The 22,075-nt window shown below is 42.4% G+C and overlaps 1 long non-coding RNA gene and 1 pseudogene across 6 annotated transcripts; both read right to left on the bottom strand.

Annotated features, from left to right (window-relative positions):
• Positions 1 to 5,443: 5,443 nt before the first annotated feature.
• LOC139024824 (uncharacterized) lies at positions 5,444 to 6,215 on the bottom strand. Of its 6 annotated transcripts, none has more exons than XR_011476190.1 (4): positions 6,141 to 6,215; positions 5,946 to 5,997; positions 5,825 to 5,869; positions 5,444 to 5,673 (listed from the first exon to the last, which is right to left on the bottom strand). It is a non-coding gene; the product is annotated as an uncharacterized lncRNA (long non-coding RNA). The 6 variants fall into 6 exon arrangements; XR_011476192.1 differs by lacking the exon at positions 5,825 to 5,869 and adding an exon at positions 5,870 to 5,892; XR_011476188.1 differs by having other exon boundaries at positions 5,825 to 5,892.
• Positions 6,216 to 7,618: 1,403 nt separating this feature from the next.
• LOC112072415 (polypeptide N-acetylgalactosaminyltransferase 1-like) overlaps positions 7,619 to 22,075 on the bottom strand; it is a 33,893-nt pseudogene continuing 19,436 nt past the window's right edge.

The raw sequence follows: 22,075 nt of genomic DNA on the forward strand, positions 1-22,075 counted from the left end.
TGATTTTAATTTAATTGATCTATACAATATGTTAAATACTTTTGTTTACTTTCTAGCATTCCAAATAATAGATCGATATCTCTAAATCCCCAAAACATGTCACTACAACTCTGCTCATCAATATTGGGGAAAGCCAATTTGCTTGCAACCAAGTACTTTACACAATGCATAAACAAAGTTTTGCAGTATAAAGGACTTGCTTTAAGTTTTACAATGGATAAACAGTTCAATAGCAATAWAAACATGTATGATGCGTACCTATTTGTCATTTTAAAGTGTTTTTCATGGTTGAAAAGACAAGGGACACAAATGCCCCTGCAATTCAAGAAGGACCCATGAGGCATTGAAGATGAAAGCATAGAGCACGTACTTTTCTCCAGTGTGTCAGCGAGCTCCTTCTGATCCATGTTCATCAGGACGTGCAGCGTGATCTTTAGAGCCGCCTCTCTGACACTCCTCTGCTTCTTCTCATCTTCACCACCCACCACTTCCTCATCTTCTCCCTGACTCTCAGAGCATGGACTCAGAGGCCTCTCCAACCTCTTCAACTCACTCTTTATAAAAGTGATTATGTTGGCTTCGACCAACTGTTGAAACAATCATWAAAAAAAAGGTATGTGATYTGATGTGGGCCTTTCTAAGCTGTTGTTATATGTTTTGATTTGCCAGGGAGTATTCAAACCCAGGCCTCAAGGACCTCAGTGCTGCTAGTTTTATTAGGGATGAAACCTATTGTTAGTCTTAGAATATTTTTGGTCAAACAACTCAAGCATAGAACTTATTTTCTAATATGGCACACAGAAAGTAGACGCCATGAGGAACTCAGTCAAAAAGAATGGGACCGATTGGCCTATAAGTGATGCAGGCCCATGGTACATATCTTAACTTACAGTACCGGTCAAAAGTTTGGACACACCTACCCTTTCCAGGGTTTTTCTTTATTTTTACTATTTTCTACATTGTAGAATAATAGTGAAGACATCAAAACTATGAAATAACACATATGGAATCATGTAGTAACCAAAAAAAGTGTTAAATCAAAACAAAATATATTTAATATTTTAGATTCTTCAAAGTGGCCACCCTTTGCCTTGATAACAGCTTTGCACACTCTTGGCAACCCAGGCTTGCCATGGTCATTTCCCTGCTAACTGGGCGGGCGTTGGAGTGGGCTATGGCCGTCTGGGAGAGAGGACAGGAGAGGAGGAGCTGGGTTCCTACGAGGGGTTCATGGCTCTGTTCAGGGCGGTCTACGACCATCCAGCGCAGGGCAGAGAGGGAGGTGAGCGACTACTCCAACTCCGGCAGGGTGCCCAGACCGCTGCAGAATATGCCCTCACCTTCCAGACTGTGGCAGCCTCCAGGGGATGGGATGAGCCGGTGCTGCGCACCTTATTCCGAAGAGGACTGGGCGAGGGGGTCCAGAAGGAGTTGGCATGCCGGGACGACAACCTTTCACAGGACGCGCTCATCGCGATAGCCATCAACCTGGACAACCTTCTTCTGGAGTGCCGGCGCCTCCATTGCCCCTCACCCCCGCCGTCCTGGGGCAGAGCCTGAACCTATGGAGATAGGGTTCACACACCTCGCCACGGCAGAGCGACGTCGCCAGAGACAGCTGTGTCCCTATTGCGGTCAAGAGGGAACTGGCTCCAGCGGTGTCCGGTGCATCCCAAACCGAACAGGGCTGGAGTTAAAACCTACAGGACTGTAGCTCTCCAGGAACAGGGCTGGAGAGCCCTGATCTATAAGTACTGCAACCCCCCTCTGGGATAAACAAATCTTACATTTACGTAGATGCTCTTAACCAGAGCAACTTACAGTAGTGAGTGCATACATCTTCATATTTTGTTTGTACTGGTCCCCTGTGGGGATTTATTGAAGCCCACACCCTGGCTTTGTAACTGCCATGCTCTAACCAACTGAGCCACGCACGACAAAACTTAACTTTCTGTGTTCCTCTATCTTCGAAGGTGAACCTGAGGTTTATTAAGACGCCAATTTACCTGACCCAGGTCTCCGAGCAACGTCAATCTGCTTTTGTTTAATGCACTGTATTGTTGGGGAACAAAATACATCTTGATGTTCTGGTGCCGGTTCAGGAAGTTAAAGTATTGAATTGGGGTCTTAATTGTGGGGAATGTATATATATATATATGTTGTATTATACAGGACGCATTTGAAAAAGAGACCTAGGTCTCCAATATTCACGCTTTCATATAATCATATCAAGTTCATACAGATGGCAGAATTAGGCAGGCAGCTCTTCCGTAGGGTTCTTCTCTCCTCTCTCCAGTGGTGTTTGTGTGATGGCAATCAGTCTATCATACAATCTATCATGTTCATCTTAAAAACTGGGTAAGGGTGGGTGGGTAAGAGTTTAACAGAGAACTATATTACTTTATAACATAATCTCTTGTTTGTTACAAGATTTCAAAAAGTTGAAAAGGTCAAAGGTTGAAAGGTCACTAACAGACAAAATGTGTGTATAAAAAAACGCCGCCCATTAATGTTGTTCTCAGTCCAAGAACACAGAATCAACCATAGAAATAGAACCCATCTCTTTTAGGTCAGACCAGCACTGGTGGACCTGATCACTGGTGGAACTGATCACTGGTGGACTGATCACTGGTGGACTGAATCACTGGTGGACTGATCACTAGGGGACTGATCACTGGTGGACTGATCACTGATGGACTGATCACTGGTGGACTGATCACTGGTGGACTGATCACTGGTGGACTGATCACTGGGGTACTGATCACTGGGGGACTGATCATGTGGGACTGATCACTGATGGACTGATCACTGGTGAACTGATCACTGGTGGAACTGATCACTAGGAGACTGATCACTGATGGACTGATCCGGGGGGAACTGAATTCACTGGTGGCTGATCACTGGTGGGACTGATCACTGGTGGACTGATCACTAGGGGACCTGATCACTGGTGGACTGATCACTGGTGGACTGATCAACTGGGGGACTGATCCCTGGTGGACTGATCCACTGAATGGACTGATCACTGGTGGACTGATCACTGGGGGACTGATCAGTGATGGACTGATCAGTGATGGACTGATCACTGGTGAACTGATCACTGGTGGACTGATCACTAGGAGACTGATCACTGATGGACTGATCACTGGGGGACTGATCACTGGTGGAACTGATCACTGGTGAACTGATCACTGAGGACTGATCACTGGTGGACTGATCACTGGGGGACTGATCACTGATGGACTGATCACTAGGGGACTGATCACTGATGGACTGATCACTAGGGGAAGTTGATTCAGCTGGTGGACTGATCACTGATGGACTGATCACTGGTGGACTGATCATGGGGACTGAATCACTGATGGACTGATCACTGGTGGACGATCAACTGGATGCTGATCACTGGTGGACTGATCACTGGTGGACTGATCACTGATGGACTGATTCACTGGTGGACTGATCACTAGGGGACTGATCACTGGATGGGACTGATCACTGGCACGGTTCAGTGGGACTGATCACTGGCGTAGTTCAAAGATAATCTGTTGTCTCATGAATATGTGAGTAAGAGAGAGACAGGAGTCCAATGTTGTCATTGTGGTGTATTTCTGTACGTGTCTGACTTTTATTTCTACATACGTTTGAAACTATATGCTCAGTTGTGGAAGCCTGGATTAGAAACTCATACAGCTGTCAATCAAACAAACCCTGCCCCTCCCCGACAAGAGTCGATCCTTTACAACAAACAGTCCTCGCCTGTCTCAGTCAAAACCCACCATCAGAAAATCACACATCTTTATCGGTACAGTCAAATTCAATCAAACATGAATCCGTCAAGTAAGCCCCCCCACCCACCTCCACAGCAAAGATGAGCCAATGAAATGTCAGAACCGTGTGTAAACCCCTCCCCAAACACGAACCGCGAGGTCGAAATAGTTAATGACAGACGTCATTCGCAATGGCAAACTGATAAAAGGCGGGTGATACAAAAAAAACCTAAAAAGAAGAGGTAAATCCAAAATGATAAGTGAAATGTTAAGTAAAGAGTGATATGAGCAGAGAGATTGTGTTAAATGTTTAGAGTAAAGGAGTGATATGAAGCAGAGAGGTTCTCTGTGTTGAAATTGTTACAGTAAAGGTAGTGATATGATACAGAGAGGGTCTGTGTTGAAATGTTAATAAAGGAGTGATAAGCACGAGAGGTCTGTGTTGAAATTTAATAAAGGAGTGATATGAACAGCAGAGGTTCATGTGTTGAAATTGTAAAGTAAAGGAGTGATATGAAGCAGAAAGAGGTCTCTGTGTTGAAATGGTTAAGTAAAGGAGTGATAATGGAACAGAGCCCTGTCACTGTAATGAAATGTTAAGTAAAGGAGTTGATTGAGCAGAGAGGGTCTGGTGGTTGAAATGTGTAAGTAAAAGGAGTGATATGAGCAGAGAGGTCCTGTGTTGAGAATGTTTAAGTAAAGGAGTGATATGAGCAGAGAGGTCTGTGTTGAAATGTTAAGTAAAGGAAGTGATACTTGAAGAGAGGTCGTGTTGAAATGTTAATAAGGAATGATATGGAGCAGAGAAGGTCTATGTTGAAATGTTAAGTAAAGGAGTGATATGCCACAGAGAGAGGTTCTGTGTTTGAAATGTTACAGTAACAGGATGAATGAACAGAGGTCATGTGTTGAAAATGTTAAGTAAAGGAGTGATAAGCACAGAGAGTCTGTGTGAAATGTTAAAATTTTAAAGGGAGTGAATATGACAGAGGGTCCTCGTGTGAAATTTAAGTTAAAGGCCAGCTTGAATGAACGAGCGTCGTGTGTGAAATGTTCAAGTAAACGGATGATATGCCCAGAGAGGTCTGTTGTTAAATGTTAAGTAAAGGAGTGATATAAACAGAGGATCTGTGTTGAAATGCTTAAGTAAAAGAGTGACTATGAACAGAGTGGCTGTGTTGAAATGTTTAAGTACAAGGAGGTGAGCTAAGCACAGAGAGGTGCTCGGTGTTGAAACACTGTTAAAGTAAAAGGAGTGATAATCGACAGGCAGTCTGTGTTTGAAATGTTAAGTAAAGGAGCTGATAATGCCACAGAGAGGTGTGTTGAAATGTTAATACAGGAGTGATATAAACAGAGGTCTGTGTTGACAACTGCTTAAGTAACCAGGGATGATATGCAGAGAGGGCTCTGTGTTGAAATGTTAAGTAACAGGAGTGATATGGCACAGAGAGGTCTGTGTTGAAAATGTTAAGATAAGGAGTGATATGAAACAAGGTCTGTGTTGAAATGTTAAGTAAAGGAGTGATATGAACAGAGGTCTGTGTTGACCAGAAAAGATATGTGTGGGTTATGGAGTGAGATACTGTAGGACACCTTACATCCGTCTCCCACTATTCATGGATCAAACACTTACTGCATTCCTGGAACTCTCATCCATATTTATTGTCAACGATACAAAGCATAGAAGTCAATGTATGATAACTGAGATACTGCCCTTAACTGACCCTTGGTCAGTCTATGCAGCTCCATGTGCTGTTTCAGTGATATAGAAACGCATTTAAACTGATGGTGCTGATAAGAGTGGAGATGACGGGCTGGGTTAGCATGGAGTTAGTGCTACACACACACCACACACGCACGCACATGTTTATTTCTGTTTGTGGTACGTGTGTACGTGTGTAACCTGTGTTTGTGATGTTTGTTTTATTTTCTGTTTGTCGTATGTGTGTTACTGTGTAACCTGTGTTTGTGTATGGTTATTTCTGTTTGTGTATGTGTGTACGTGTGTAAACCTGTGTGTTTTATTCTGTTTGTGTATGTGTGTACGTGTTAACCTGTGTGTTTGTATGTGTGTTAACCTGTGTTTGTATGTGTGTAACCTGTGTTTGTGTACGTGTGTAACCTTGGTTTGTATGTGTGTTTATTTCTTGTTTGTGTATTGTGTACGTGGTGAACCTGTGTTTGTGTATGTGTTTATTTCTGTTTGTGTATGTGTGTACGTGTGTACCTGTGTTTTGTGTATGTGTTTATTTCTGTTTGTGTAATGTGTGTACGTGTGTAACCTGTGTGTTTAATTTCTGTTGTGTATGTGTGTACGTGTGTAACCTGTGTGTTTTGTATGTTGTGTAACCTGTGTTTGTATGTGGTAACCTGGTGTTTGTGTACGTGTGTAACCTGTGTTTGTATGTGTGTTTATTTCTGTTTGTGTATGTGTGTACGTGTGTACACTGTGTGTTTGTATGTGTTTTATTTCTGTTTGTGTATGTGTGTACGTATCATTAGATCCATCACATCAGATATGGCAGAGGCCCCAGGGCCGTGTGTGTACTAGTGTGTATTAGCGAGGAGGATCAAGTTGCCTCCGGACACTGATCTAAGATCAGTTCTTGTTTCCTACCCATAATGGTTACGTTAGGATTTGGGGAGGGTAAGCTGATTCTTGATCTGTGGCTAAGGGGCAACGTCCAACCAGGAGCCGTTTAGCTCTAATGTTAAACACTTTTACCTAAAGACATAAACAGATAAACTAGAACTGTCCGCTGCTCTGTGGAATCTCACAGTAATAAACAAAGAACATGTAAAAAAGTTACATAGAAATCTCAGTATATCACAAACATATTATTTCTGCTCTTATCTGTCTGTAGGAGTGCAGGTCTGTCAAATTAGGGAACAGTTCAGTTTGTGGTCAGCACTTGTTCCTTGGTGCTTCGCTGGAGAGTTGAGTCCCTCCTCTCTCTGTTTCCATCTCCTCTCTCTGAGTCTCTCTTTAGGCTGCAACTCAGGGGAGGAACACTAGAGGGAGACAGACACTGCTAAGGTGCGGCTGTCCTCCATACATGCACAGTCATACAATACTGCAAATAGGAGGGTATATTCCCAACACATGTACATACATGCTCTGCTAGCTCAAACACACACACACACCACACACACACACACACCATCACACACCACACACACACACACCACACACACACACACACACACACACACACACACACACACACAACACCACACCACAAACACACACACACACACACACACACCACACACACACACACACACACACACCTTCTTTCATATATGAGTTCACCGAGAGTTCATTTCCAAACTCAATGAAAAAAAATGTAAATAAAAAATCACTAATGAGCCACCTTTACTTGAGACGCACTTGCTCACTACACACGCACACACAAACACAACAGAAACACACACACACACACTACAGGCAGTCAGGTAAAACATAAGTGATGAGTTTGCAGCGTTGGGAAGAACTGCCTTGTCCCATGGAAGGGTGAGCCAACACAGAACCTTGTTTTCTCTGTGAGTCTCTCTCTCTCTCTTTAACAACATGTCTCTCCAGGAGCAGTGTCTCTCTCTCTTCTTTAACAACATGTCCTCCCAGGAGCAGGTCCTCTCTCTCTCTCTTTAAAACATCACCAGTCCTCTCTTGATAAAAGTAATGTCTCCTCCTCCATTGAGTCCAAACATGTTCTCTCTCTCTCCAGCCGCCATAGAAGGACCCAGAGATCGCCTGCTTCATCCCATTCAGCGTGGACTGTCCCCTTCTGCCCTCCTCTTCCTCCTCTCACCTCTCGCTCTCCTGTCAGTGTGTGTGTGTGGTGTGTGTGGGTTGGTGGGCGGGGTCAGAAGATCTCAGGCAGCGTGACGTTGCGTAGCAGCCACTGTTGAGAGCGGAGGTGTGTGCAGTCTCTGACGCTGGGCACCGTGGCTGTCCTCCTCACTGGCCTTGTCCAGACACCTGGTTACTATTGACGTGGATAGGGTCAACTTTCTACAGACAACAGAGAAACAGACCTGGGTCAACTTCTACAGACACAACAGAGAAAACAGACCTGGGTCAACTTCTACAGACAACAGAAACAAGCAGCCTGGGTCAACTTCTACAGACACCAACAGAGAAACAGACTGGGTCAACTTCTACAGACAACAGAAACAGACCTGGGTCAACTTCTACAGACAACGAGAAACAGACCTGGGTCAACTTCTACAGACACAACACAGAAACAGACCTGGGTCAACTTTCTACAGACACAGAAACAGACCTGGGTCAACTTCTACAGACACAACACAGAAACAGACCTGGGTCAACTTCTACAGACACAACACAGAAACAGACCTGGGTCAAACATCTTACAGACAACAGAGAAACAGACCTGGGTCAACTTCGACAGACACAGCAGAGAAACAGACCTGGGTCAACTTCTAGACACAGAAAAACAGACCTGGGTCAACTTCTACAGACACAACACAGAAACAGACCTGGGTTAACTTCTACAGACAACAGAGAAACAGACCTGGTGTCAACTTCTACAGGACAAACAGAGAAACAGACCTGGGTTAACTTCTACAGACACAGAAAACAGACCTGGGTTAACTTCTACAGACAACAGAGAAACAGACCTGGGTCAACTTCTACAGACAACACAGAAACAGACCTGGGTAAACTTCTAACAGAGACAAAAGAGAAAAACAGACCTGGGTCAACTTCAACAGACAACAGAGAAACAGACCTGGGTCAACTTCTACAGACAACAGAAACAGACCTGGGTCAACTTCTACAGACACAACACAGAAAACAGACCTGGGTCAACTCTACAGAGACAAAAGAGAAACAGACCTGGGTCAACTTCTACAGAACAACAGAGAAAGACCTGGGTCAACTTCTACAGACAACAGAGAAACAGAACCTGGGTCAACTTCTACAGACACAACACAGAAACAGACCTGGTTAACTTCTACACGAGAACAACAGAGAAACAGACCTGGGTCAACTTCTACAGACACAACACAGAAACAGACCTGGGTCAACGTCTACAGACACAACACAGAAACAGACCTGGTTAAACTTCTACAGACAACAGAGAAACAGACCTGGGTCAACTTCTACAGACAACAGAGAAACAGACCTGGGTCAACTTCTACAGACACAAACAAGAAAACAGACTGGGTCAACGTCTACAGACACAACACAGAAACAGACCTGGGTCAACTTCTACAGACAACAGAGAAACAGACCTGGGTCAACTTCTACAGACAACACAGAAACAGACCTGGGTCAACTTCTACAGACCACAACGCAGAAACAGAACCTGGGTCAACTTCTACAGACAACACAGAAACAGACCTGGGTCAACTTCTACAGACACAAACACAGAAACAGACCTGGGTCAACTTCTACAGACACAACAGAGAACAGACCTGGGTCAACTTCTACAGACACAACAGAGAAACAGACCTGGGTCAACTTCTACAAGAGACAACACAGAAACAGACCTGGGTCAACTTCTACAGAGAACAACAGACAGAGCAATTAAAAAAAATATATAGAGTCATTTAGCGACGCTCTTACCCAGAGCAACTTACAGTTTAAAAGTGCATTCATCTTAAAGTAACTGTCCTGTGAAAATCTCACTTTTAAAAGTGAATATTCTGTTAACTCATACCCATATAATGTTGTGGACTCATCCTATATTCGTARGTGGCCAAAGCATAAAATTAAGAAAAAACACTTCAGACTGGTATGTCAAAAAGACAGTTTAAAAAAATGCTTGCTATTTCCTCATTGATGATGACGTCATCCTCCTGAGGATGCGCTGGCCAATCAGCGATCTACTCGCGTGAATCATTTTAATGACTTGTATACGCCCACACCATTCAGTTGTTGGGGTACGGCCACACCATTCCAATACAGAAAATCTGTGTTTTATCATACTTCATAAATAAAAAATTGGAAGGAAAACTATATATTTGACTCATATTGTAATGAATTATAAGACATATTTCATAGAAATCTGGAAACAGTTGACAGTTACTTTAAGGTAGCTAGGTAAAACAACAGCACAGTCAGCAGGGTCAGTGGCAGTAAGAAAAGACAAGGATAGGTTGTTTACTGTTGACAGACAGACATACCATGGGGTCATACTCCCAGAGCTGGTTTCCTTTGAGGTGATGACACTTGAGCATCATGACAGGACCGTTGAGTTTGGACACGTCTAGACACAGGTCATCTGTCCTGATCTCTTTATTGGCCGTGTAGCTGAACACCTGCAGGGGACGACACGGTCAGACGGGAAGACAAGAGACCTCTCTCTCTCTCTCTTATGTCATTTACATTGTATCTCTCTCCTCTGAGGTCAGAGAAGTTGCTCAGGTTGCAGGTTGCTCAGGTTCATGTTTGTCACTATGATAAACACCAAAGGTAATCTTACTACTGTTGTCCTGTCCTCAGTTGATTAGTTACGGAGTTCTAGTTACCTGGTTTCCTCCCATGCCATGGCAGTTCTAGTTACCTGGTTTCCTCCCATGCCATGGCAGTTCTAGTTACAGGTTACGTGGGTTTCTCCCATGCCATGGCAGTTCTAGTTACCTGGTTTCCTCCCATGCCATGGCAGTTCTAGTACCTGGTTTCTCCATGCCATGGCAGTTCTATGATACCTGGTTTCCTCCCATGCCATGGCAGTTCTAGTTACCTGGTTTCCTCCCTGCCATGGCAGTTCTAGATACCTGGTTTCTCTCATGCCATGGCAGTTCTAATTACCTGGTTTCCTCCCATGCCATGGCAGTTCTAATTACCTGGTTTCCTCCCATGCCATGGCAGTTCTAGATTACCTGGTTTCCTCTCCATGCCATGGCAGTTCTAGTTACCTGGTTTTCCTCCCATGCCATGGCAGTTCTAGTTACCTGGTTTCCTCCCATGCCATGGCAGTTTATATTACCTGGTTTCCTCCCATGCCATGGCAGTTCTAGTTACCTGGTTTCCTCTCATGCCATTGCAGTTCTAATTACCTGGTTTCTTTGCCATGGCAGTTCTAGTTACCTGGTTTCCTCCCATGCCATGGCAGTTCTAATTACCTGGTTTCCTCTCATGCCATGGCAGTTCTAGTTACCTGGTTTCCTCTCATGCCATTGCAGTTCTAATTACCTGGTTTCCTCCCATGCTATGGCAGTTCTAATTACCTGGTTTCCTCCCATGCCATGGCAGTTCTAATTACCTGGTTTCCTCCCATGCCATTGCAGTTCTAATTACCTGGTTTCCTCCCATGCCATGGCAGTTGAAGATGCCAACTTTCTCGTTCTCCTTCCGGGCCATGTTGTCCAGACACTGGTTAGTCTCCACGTTACGGATCTGACAGAACACACAACCAACAATTATCACTGATTGAAGGTGTGTGTGTTTAGTGTGTGTTGTATGTTTAGCGTGGGTGCACCTCTCCCAGTGAGTAGTAGTGTCGTGGTATCTGGGAGTCAGGATAGACGTTCTCCAGGTACCAGCTGAAAGGTTTACACTGCAGCTTCTGTCTCAGAGACGAGCGAGACGTGATGTCACCATAGTCCACCTTCGTCACACCTGAAACACAGTGTTTTCCATTAGCGTCGGCAGTCGGCTAATCAGCCGGTTACAGACTCATTTTCAGCCAGCTACATTTTCCACTTCATATTAACTAGGCTACTTTCCTTCTTCTAGCGATCTATTTCTAYGACAGGCGCRGGTCAGTCACAAAGCGAGTGATGACAGGGAAATGCAGCAGAGAGGAAAAGACAAAGCGAGAGGTTTCACACTCGCCAAAATCTGTACAAAGCTTTTCTATGGTCTTATTTTGGACCTAAGCTTGTCACCTGCCTTCCTGCCTTTGGGACAACGACTCACATTGGTAGTTAGGAGACATGAGCATCTCGTCATTATATAGGCTACAGATTTCTGGTTGCAGTCGCATTTCTTTACACCTGTGGGAGAGAGCATGATTCTCGTGAATTTGCATGTCCCATGTACTGTAAGTGGTAACGATGAGTGGAAATCCATGACTTGGCCTAATTATTGTTTACTGACACAAAATCATTGATTTTCTTTTGCGTTTCACATAGCCAGCCACAGGGAGCGGCCTAGGCTATTTACTATGTGTTGATTGACAACTGAACAGCAAGTGGTGACTAGTTTATAAAAGGTGTCGAACTGACTGAATAAATTCAATCTCCTACATCCTTTTGCCATTCAACATGGTTATATGTCCATGGTGTCGCATCGTGACAAGTCAACCAAAGGATTTCCTAGGTTTTCTTTCCTAGGATGTCGAGGCTTGTCAGACAGTGACGATYAAGACTTTCACCTCGTCAGTCTGTAGCCTACCGAATGGCGWCGGAGAGACGTTCATTTGGCTCCCTAATTTGTATAGGCTACTGGTAGGCCTAGGCTTTTTGGCAATTATCTGCAGATAAATGATGAAAACATTCGATGAAAGATGGATGAATCAACACTGAGGATTAGGAAAATGACCAGTGGGAGGAGGCTCATTTGGTCCAATATTGATTAATTGGTGGCCCTCAAGGGAATCCAGGCATTAAAACGGAATTCAACAATATTCAAGAGTGTATTGACCTTTTATAGGGAATAACTAAATGTTGAAAATTAATTAACTTCCCCCAAATTATCATAAGACAGGAACAGAATGCATCAGTGATTCGTATTTCCTGCAACTTTCTAAGTCAAGAGGCAACGGAGAATGCCCCTGTTGTTTTTGCAGTGCACGAGTTACACACTTTGTGTAGCCGTTAGCGATGAAGCTAATGTCTTCTGGTAGATGGAAAGACTCCCAAAAAACTTCTCAATTACATGTTAACTACAAAGTAGCCTATGCTGACTGGCGAGAATGATATCACGATTATTTTCATCAACCCAGTGGGTATTGTTTTATTAATCAATTGTGGCTACAAAACCCCTGCTCAACAACAGCCTCTTTCTAGGTGTGCACTTGAATTAGAGGGTAATAACCCCAAAAAAACAAGTATCAGATTTATCAGACCTCAAAAGTGGTCTCCTGATGTGGTTTAAGCATTGTTATGGATTTAGAACATCCAATGTGATTTTGGAGAGTGAAAACGGGGAAAATGGAACTGGAAAAACAAAACTTAAATATATTTTTCCAAGATAATGTGGGTTTCTGTTTTAATAAAATACATAATTTGAAGAACAAATATAATTGTGGCATTCATATGTTGTAGTAAAAGTGTAAATAACTTTAAATCAAGAGAACACTGGTTAAATGCTAAAAAGGTTTAACGTTCTGCTATTAGAAAATAGTCCTGATCATATAGGCCTAGACCTAGACAACTAACAATACCAACACAAGGAACAATACACTGAATTCATCCTTTTGTTGTCATTTAAATTGCAAAGTCATGTCTTTCTGCATAATACCGCAACACATTTTTTCCAATCTGGGACATAAASTCGATAAAGTACTCAATATTTTGGCTGTGTATTTCAGATGGAATCAAGTTGTTACAATGTACCAGAGAGCACCACAATAGAGCTGCTTCGGCCTGGCTGGCTACTCTTCTATTTGACTGGCTACTCTATGTAGTGGTGGAAAACACCCAACACACCTCACCATGGTCACAATCACCAACTACCCAAAGGACTGGAAGAATCTTACAAACATGTTTCTCATAGTGTGTTTGATATCTACTTCTCTGGATTAGAGATTGTTATTAAAGTAAMGGGAAGCAGTGAACACTAAACTTCCTGTTAGTGGAAGAGAGGTGAACCTTTGTCCTTGTTCTTGTCTGTCCTCTACCTGATCTGTGCAGGGGTGTGTGTGTCTGTGGTGAGATGGCAAGGTTAATAGAGGCTGTGTAGCGTGAAATTATTCTGCCCCCCCCCCGTCGCCTCGCTCTTTCAGGTCACCACGGCAACATCACATTGCTAATGGGGGCTGTGCTTTGGCAAAGAAGGTGGGGTTATATCCTGCCTGGTTGGCCCTGTCCGGGGGTATAGTTGGACGGGGCCACAGTGTCTCCCGACCCCTCCTATCTCAGCCTCCAYTAATTATGCTGCAATAGTTTATCGGGGGAATCTGGAGAAATGTTCCTGTCTTATCCGGCGTCCTGTGTGAATTTAAGTATGCTCCCTCTAATTCTCTCTCTCCCCCTTTCTCTCTCTCTCTCTTCTCTCAGAGGACCTGAGCCCTAGGACCATGCCTCAGGATTACCTGGTCTGATGACTCCTTGCTGTCCCCAGTCCACCTGGTCATGCTGTTGCTCCAGTTTCAACTGTTCTGCCTGCGGCTATGGAACCCTGACCTGTTCACTGGACGTGCTACCTTGTCCTGGACCTGCTGTTTTCGACTCTCTCTCTCTACCGCACCTGCTGTCTCTAACTCTGAATGATCAGCTATGAAAAGCCAACTGACATTTACTCCTGAGGTGCTGACCTGTTGCACCCTCTACAACCACTGTGATTATTATTATTTGACCCTGCTGGTCATCTATGAATGTTTGAACATCTTGAAGAACAATCTGGCCTTAATGGCCATGTTCTGTTATAATCTCTCCACCAGGCACAGCCAGAGAGGACTGGCCACCCCCCATAGCCTGGTTCTCTCTAGGTTTCTTCCTAGGTTCCTGCCCTGTCTAGGGAGTTTTTCCTAGCCACCGTGCTTCATCATGTGCTTCTACATCTGCATTGCTGTTGGGTTTTAGGCTGGGTTTCTGTATATAGCACTTTGTGACAACTGCTGATGTAAAAAGGGCTTTATAAATACATTTTGATTGATGATTGATTGGGAGAAACATATTTCTGGCTTCTGTTTTGAACAGCCCCAGACACACAGCAACCCTCGCCCCTCACTCAGACTCACCAGGGGAGATGATGTAGAAGAAGTTTTTGAAACTGGTCCATCCAGACCTCGGCCAGCGTCTGTGTTCTTATGATGATCTGACCCGTTCCCCTGGAAACGTGTAGGCGTGGCCTTCCGGAACACACGTGGCCCACGTGAGAAACGTCACTACTCCAACGTCCCCCGCACTTGGCCAGATCTACACACACCAGAAACACTCATACTACAACTACATAGCCTGTGTGTGTGTGTGTGTGTGTGTGGTGTGTGTGGGTGTGTGTGTGTGTGTGTGTGGTGTGTGTGTGTTGTGTGCCCGTGTGTGGTGTGTGTTGCGTGTTGTGTCAGGGAATGCAAACTGTTGAGGGCCCAAATAGGTGCCTCTTTCCCCCCACTGAAACATAAAAAATCCCTGCTAGTGGAAATGCAGGTTTAACGAATTAAACAACACAGAATATGATCTACAAGATCAGTCTCTGTGTGTCAAATAAAAAGTGGTTCATGTGAACCTGACTCACAGCTAAACATGTAAGGAAAACAATCCAATGTTATTTGTTGTCTAGACTTTACTGCAAGAATGACCCTCCCAGTGTTGAGAAAAACAATACACTAATATGCAGTTAGCCCATGGACAGCCTTTATAATAGAACGCTTGTTTTTACCATGACAGCCTCTTATATAGAATGCTTTGTACCATGACAGCCTTTATAATAGAACACTTGTTACCATGACAGCCTTATAATAAGAACGCTTGTTACCATGACAGCCTTTATAATAGAAGCTTGTTACCATTGACAGCCTTTATAATAGAATCGCTGTGACCATGACAGCCTTCTAATAGAATGCTTGTTACCATGACAGCCTTTATAATAAATGCTTGTGTTACAGCAGGCCTTCTAAAGATGTTAGTGACATGAAGCCTTTATAATAGATGCTTATTACCATGACAGCCTTTATAATATAATGCTTGTTACCATGACAGACCTATTATAATAGAATGCTTGTTACCATTGACAGCCGGTATAATAGAAACGCTGTGACCATGACAGCCTTTTATAATGAATGCTGTTACCAATGACAGCCTTTTATAACTACGAATGCTTGTTACCATGACAGCCTTTATAATAGAATGGCTTGTTACCATGACCATGCCTTTATAATAGAATGCTTGTTTACCATGACAGCCTTTATTAATAGAACCGCTTGTGCCATGACAGCCTTTATAATAGAATGCTTGTTACCATGACAGCCTTTATAATTAGAATGCTTGTTACCATGACAGCCGTTTATAATAGAATGCTTGTTACCATGACAGCCTTTATAATGAATGCTGTGTTACCATGACAGCCTTTATAATAGAATGCTTGTTACCATGACAGCCTTTATAATAGAATGCTTGTTACCTTGACAGCCTTTATAATAGAATGCTTGTTATATGACAGCTTTATAATAGGAATGCTTGTGACCACACACATCTAAATATTTGCACTTGGGAAAACATCTTAAAGTGAAAATATAATGAAACAAACAGCCATTCTATTTTTCTCTGTTGTAGTGGTCACTATAGTAGATATCGATCAAGGGCACAAGGCTACATGTGTGCTAAAATAACGTTCACTGAGTAAAACATTTAATAATCCCCCCTTCACCTCACACAAAGGTGTTACTGTCAAGTTCAACACAACAAAAGCAATATCTTTGGGATACAAACTGCATGTATTACATTGTACACGTTCTCCTGTGGTCATCTGTTCTACAATGTGCCAGCAGAGCATGATACCCTTTGTTGGCATAACTGATCTCTTTCAGGCAGAGAGTACACCTGGCGTACCCCTTTTATCCACTGTATTGAAGGGAAAGTGTTGGCGGCTTCTTCCACCTCTATTGGCCTCCAGCATAAGTCAGGCCCAGCTCCAGCTACACTTCATCCCTGAATTCCAGTTGTTTAACAAAGCAACGCCTCATTTTCACCATATTCTCTCGTCATTCTTGAAAGTTCTCTCATACTGTAGAGGGAAAACATTAGTTCCCAGATAATAGTTTAGTTGAGTAGCTAGTTAACATGTCACATCAGATCGCCAGGCGGCCAGTAAGCAGCTAACGTGTTAGAACTGGAGAACGGCAGGAGTACCATTAATACAGAGCCAATTGGTTTAGGTTACTAACGTTACCAGTTAATACCGAGCCAATTGGTTAGTTACTACGTTACAGTTAATACCAAGCCAATTGGTTAGGTTACTAACGCCAGTTAATACCAGAGCCACTTGGTTAGTGATCTATACATGTTACCAGTTAATACCAGAGCAATTGGTTAGGTACTAACGTTACCACGTTAATACCAGAGCCAATTGGTTAGGTTTACTAACGTTACCAGGTTAATACCAGAGCCAATTGTAGGTTACGTAACAGTTACCATGTTATATACCAGAGCCAATTGGTTAGGGTTGACTAACGTTACCAGTTAATACTCAAGAGCCAATTGGTTGGTTACTAACGTTACCAAGTTAATACCAGAGCCAATTGTTAGGTTACTAAGCGTTACCTAGTTATACCAGAGCAATTGGTAGGTTACTACTTACCAGTTAATACCAGAGCCAATTGTTAGGTTACTAACGTTACCAGTTAATACCAGAGCCAATTGGTTAGGTTACTAACGTTACCAGTTAATACCAGAGCATTGGTTAGTTTACTACGTTACCAGTATAACAGAGCCAATGGTTAGTTACTAACGTACCAGGTTAATACCAGAGCCAATTGGTTAGTTACTAACGTTACCAGTTAATACCAGAGCCAATTGGTTAGGTTACTAACGTTACCAGTTAATACCAGAGCCAATTGGTTAGGTTACTACGTTACCAGTTAATACAGAAGCCAATTGGTTAGGTTACTAACGTTACCAGTTAATACCAGAGCAATTGGTTAGGTTACTAACGTTACCAGTAATACCAGAGCCAATTGGTTAGGTTACTTAACTTACCTAGTTACATACCATAGTAGGTTCCTTAATTTGGTTAGGTTTACTAACGTTACCAGTTAATACCAGAGCCAATATGGTTAGGTTACTTTAAACAGTTACAGTTAATACCAGAGCCTTGTTAGGTTACTAACATTACCTAGTTAATACCAGAGCCAATTGGTTGGTTACAACGTTACCAGTTAATACCAGAGCCAATTGTAGGTTCTAAGTTACCAGTTTATACAGAGCCAATTGGTTAGGTTACATTTACATTTACATTTAAGTCATTTAGCAGACGCTCTTATCCAGAGCGACTTACAATTACTAACATTACCAGTTAATACCAGAGCCAATTGGTTAGGTTACTAACGTTACAGTTAAAGACCAGAATGCCCAATTGGTTAGGTTACTAACGTTTTACCAGTTAATACCAGAGGCCAATTGGTTAGGTTTACTTACGTTACCGTTAATGTACCAGAGCCAATTGGTTAGGTACTAACGTTACAGTTAATACCAGAGTCCAAATTGGTTAGGTTTACTAACGTTACCAGTTAATACCAGAGCCAATTGGTTAGGTTACTAACATTTACAGGTTAATACGCAGAACCAATTGGTTAGGTTACTAACGTTACAGTTAATACCAGAGCCAATTGGTTAGGTTACTAACGTGTACCAGTTAATACCAGAGCCAATTGGTTAGGTTACTAACGTTATCCAGTTAATACCAAGCAATTGGTTAGGTTACTAACGTTACCAGTTATATACCAGAGCCAATTGGTTAGGTTACTAACGTTACCAGTTTAATTACCGAGACCAATTGGTTAGGTTTACTAACTTACCAGTTAATACCAGAGCAATGGGTAGGTTACTAACGTTTACCAGTTAATACCAGAGCCAATTGGTTAGGTTACTAACGTTACCAGTTAATACCAGAGCCAATTGGTTAGGTTACTAACGTTACCAGTTAATACCAAGAGCCAATTGGTTAGGTTACTAACGTTACCAGTTAATACCAGAGCCAATGTTAGGTTACTAAACGTTACCAGTTAATACCAGAGCCATTGGTTAGGTTACTAACGTTACCAGTTAATACCAGAGCCAATTGGTTAGGTTACTAACGTTACCAGTAATACCAGAGCCAATTGGTTAGGTTACTAACGTTACCAGTTAATACCAGAGCCAATTGGTTAGGTTACTAACGTTACCAGTTAATACCAGAGCCAATTGGTTAGGTACTAACGTTTACCAGTTAAAACCAGAAGCCATTGGTTAGGTTACGTAACGTTACCAGTTAATAACCAGAGCCAATTGGTTAGGTTACTAACGTTACCAGTTAATACCAGAGCCAATTGGGTTAGGTTACTAACATTACCAGTTAATACCAGAGCCAATTGGTTAGGTACTAACGTTACCAGTTAATACCAGAGCCAATTGGTTAGGTTTAACGTTACCAGTTAATACCAGAGCCAATTGGTTAGGTTACTAACGTTACCAGTTAATACCAGAGCCAATTGGTTAGGTTACTAACGTTACCAGTTAATACCAGAGCCAATTGTTAGGTTACTAAGTTACCAGTTAAACCAGAGCCAATGTTAGGTTACTAACGTACCAGTTATACCAGAGCAAGTTGGTTACTGAACGTTACCAGTTAATACCAGAGCCAATTGGTTAGGTTACTAACAGTACCAGTTAATCCAGAGCCAATTGTTAGTTACTAACGTTACCAGTTAATACCAGAGCCAATGGTTAGGTTACTAACGTTACCAGTTAATACCAGAGCCAATTGGTTAGGTTACTAACGTTACCAGTTAATACCAGAGCCAATTGGTTAGGTTACTAACGTTACCAGTTAATACCAGAAGCCAATTGGTTAGTTTACTAACGTTTACCAGTTTAATACCAGAGCCAATTGTTAGGTTACTAACGTTACCAGTTAATAACCAGAGCCAATTGGTTAGGTTACTAACGTTACCAAGTTAATACCAGAGCCAATTGGTTAGGTTACTAACGTTACAGTTAATACCAGAGCCAATTCGGTTAGGTTACTAACGTTACAGTTAATACCAGAGCCAATTGGTTAGGTTACTAACGTTACCAGTATAATACCAGAAGCCAATTGGTTAGGTTACTAACGTTACCATTAATACAGAAGCCAATTGGTTAGGTTACTAACGTTACCAGTTAATACCAGAAAGCCACATTGGTTAGGTTACTAACGTTACCAGTTAATACCAGAGCCAATTGGTTAGGTTACTAACGTTACCAGTTAATACCAGAGCCAATGGTTTAGGTTACATAAGTACCAGTTATACGAGCCAATTGTTAGGTACTAAGTTACCAGTTAATACCAGAGCAATTGGTTAGGTTACTAACGTTACCAGTTAATACCAGAGCCAATTTGGTTAGGTTACTAACGTTACCAGTTAATACCAGAGCCAATTGGGTTAGGTGACTAACGGTTACCAGTTAATACCCAGAGCCAATTGTTAGTGTAACTAACGTTCACCAGTTATACCAGAGCCAATTGGTTAGGTTACTAACGTTACCAGTTTAATACCAGAGCCAATTGGTGTAGGTTTACTAACGTTACCAGTTAATACCAGAGCAATTGGTTAGGTTACTAACGTTACCAGTTAATACCAAGAGCCAAATTGGTTAGGTTACTAACGTTACCAGTTAATACCAGAGGCAATTGGTTAGGTTACTAACGTTACCAGTTAATACCAGAGCAATTGGTTAGGTTACCTAACGTTACCAGTAGAATACCAGAGCCAATTGGTTAGGTTACTAACGTTACCAGTTAATACCAGCCAATTGGTTAGCGTTACTAACGTTACAGTTAATACCAGAGCCAATTGGGTTAGGTTACTAACGTACCAGTTAATTACCAAGAGCCAATTGGTTAGGTTACTAACGTTACCAGTATACAGAGCAATGGTTAGGTACTAAACTACAGTTATACCAGGCCAATTGTTTAGGTTACTAACGTTACCAGTTTAATACCAGAGCCAATTGTTAGGTTTACTAACGTTACCAGTTAATACCAGAGCCAATGGTTAGGTTACTAAACGTTACCAGAAATTAATACCAGAAGCCAATTGGTTAGGTTACTACGTTACAGTTAATTACCAGAGCAATTGGTTAGGTTACTAACGTACCAGTTAAACCAGAGCAATTGGTTAGGTTAACTAACGTTACCAGTTAATACCAGAGCCAATTGGTTAGGTTACTAACGTTACCGTTAAACCAGAGCCAATTGGTTAGGTTACTAGTTACCAGTTAATACCAGAGCCAATTGTTAGGTTACTAACGTTACCAGTTAATACCAGAGCCAATTGGTTAGGTTACTAACAGTTACCAGTGTAATACCAGAGCCAATTGGTTAGGTTACTAACGTTACCAGTTAATACCAGAGCCAATGTTAGGTTACTAACTTTACCAGTTAATTCCGAGCAATTGTAGGTTACTAACGTACCAGTTATACCAGAGCAATTGGTTAGGTTACTAACGTTACCAGTTAATACCAGACAATTGGTTAGGTTACTAACGTTACCGAGTATATACCAGTAGCCAATTGGTGTTAAACGTTACTTACAAGCCGCATTACCAGTTATACCAGAGCCAATTGGTTAGGTTACTAACGTTACCAGTAATACCAGAGCCAATTGGTTAGGTCTAACGTTAGCTAGTAATACTATAGTAATTGGTTAGGTTACACGTTACCAGTTAATACCAGAGCCAATTGTGGTTACTAACGTTAGCTCATCTGATGCTGATAACGTTAAGCTAGCTAACGTAAACTGCACCCCATTCCGTCCAAATGTGGGATCCGCGACATTCAAACGAGCTACAAGAAAAACTAATGGGACTGTTGCGGACTGTGTTGACTTCAAAATCGGGGTGTGAACTAGGTTTCTATTCAAGCGTTGATCAACAATGGTAATGGCTCTATAGATTGGAGATATATTGAAAAAAAACGACCCTCCGTACATCGTGGCGTGTCATGTCGTAACGTACAGCACGCATAAAGCAACTATTTCTGTCTTACAATCTCTCTCCACCAGGTGTAGCACTTCTCTCATCGTTTAAAAACAAGAAATGGACAGTGGACGGGGGTAAGGGGGATACCTAGCCATTTTTTGCGTCATCATTGCATGCAGCATCATTTCTCAAAGCCGCTGTTAACATCTAAGATCACTTTAGCACCGCCCTAAAACCCGATTCAATTCGACACAAACCTTCAAATAGGTATGTAATGACACATTATATAAAACTCTTATAGTGTTTATTTACATTCTAGATGCGATAAGGTATAAGTTGGACAGATCGAGTGAAAAAAGCAATTTTCCCACACGACATCTGTCCTTCTCACTAACACGCATTAGTTTCGCTTCCCACCCGCATTTAAAAAAAAGACCCGACGGGGCTCATTGCCTGCTTGAATTATGCAGAAACGGGCAGTGTTTAGGTCATGTAATTGATTTTTTTGGAAAGGG

This window comes from Salvelinus sp. IW2-2015, unplaced genomic scaffold, assembly GCF_002910315.2.
Source record: "Salvelinus sp. IW2-2015 unplaced genomic scaffold, ASM291031v2 Un_scaffold1921, whole genome shotgun sequence".
NCBI classification, from domain to species: domain Eukaryota; kingdom Metazoa; phylum Chordata; class Actinopteri; order Salmoniformes; family Salmonidae; genus Salvelinus; species Salvelinus sp. IW2-2015.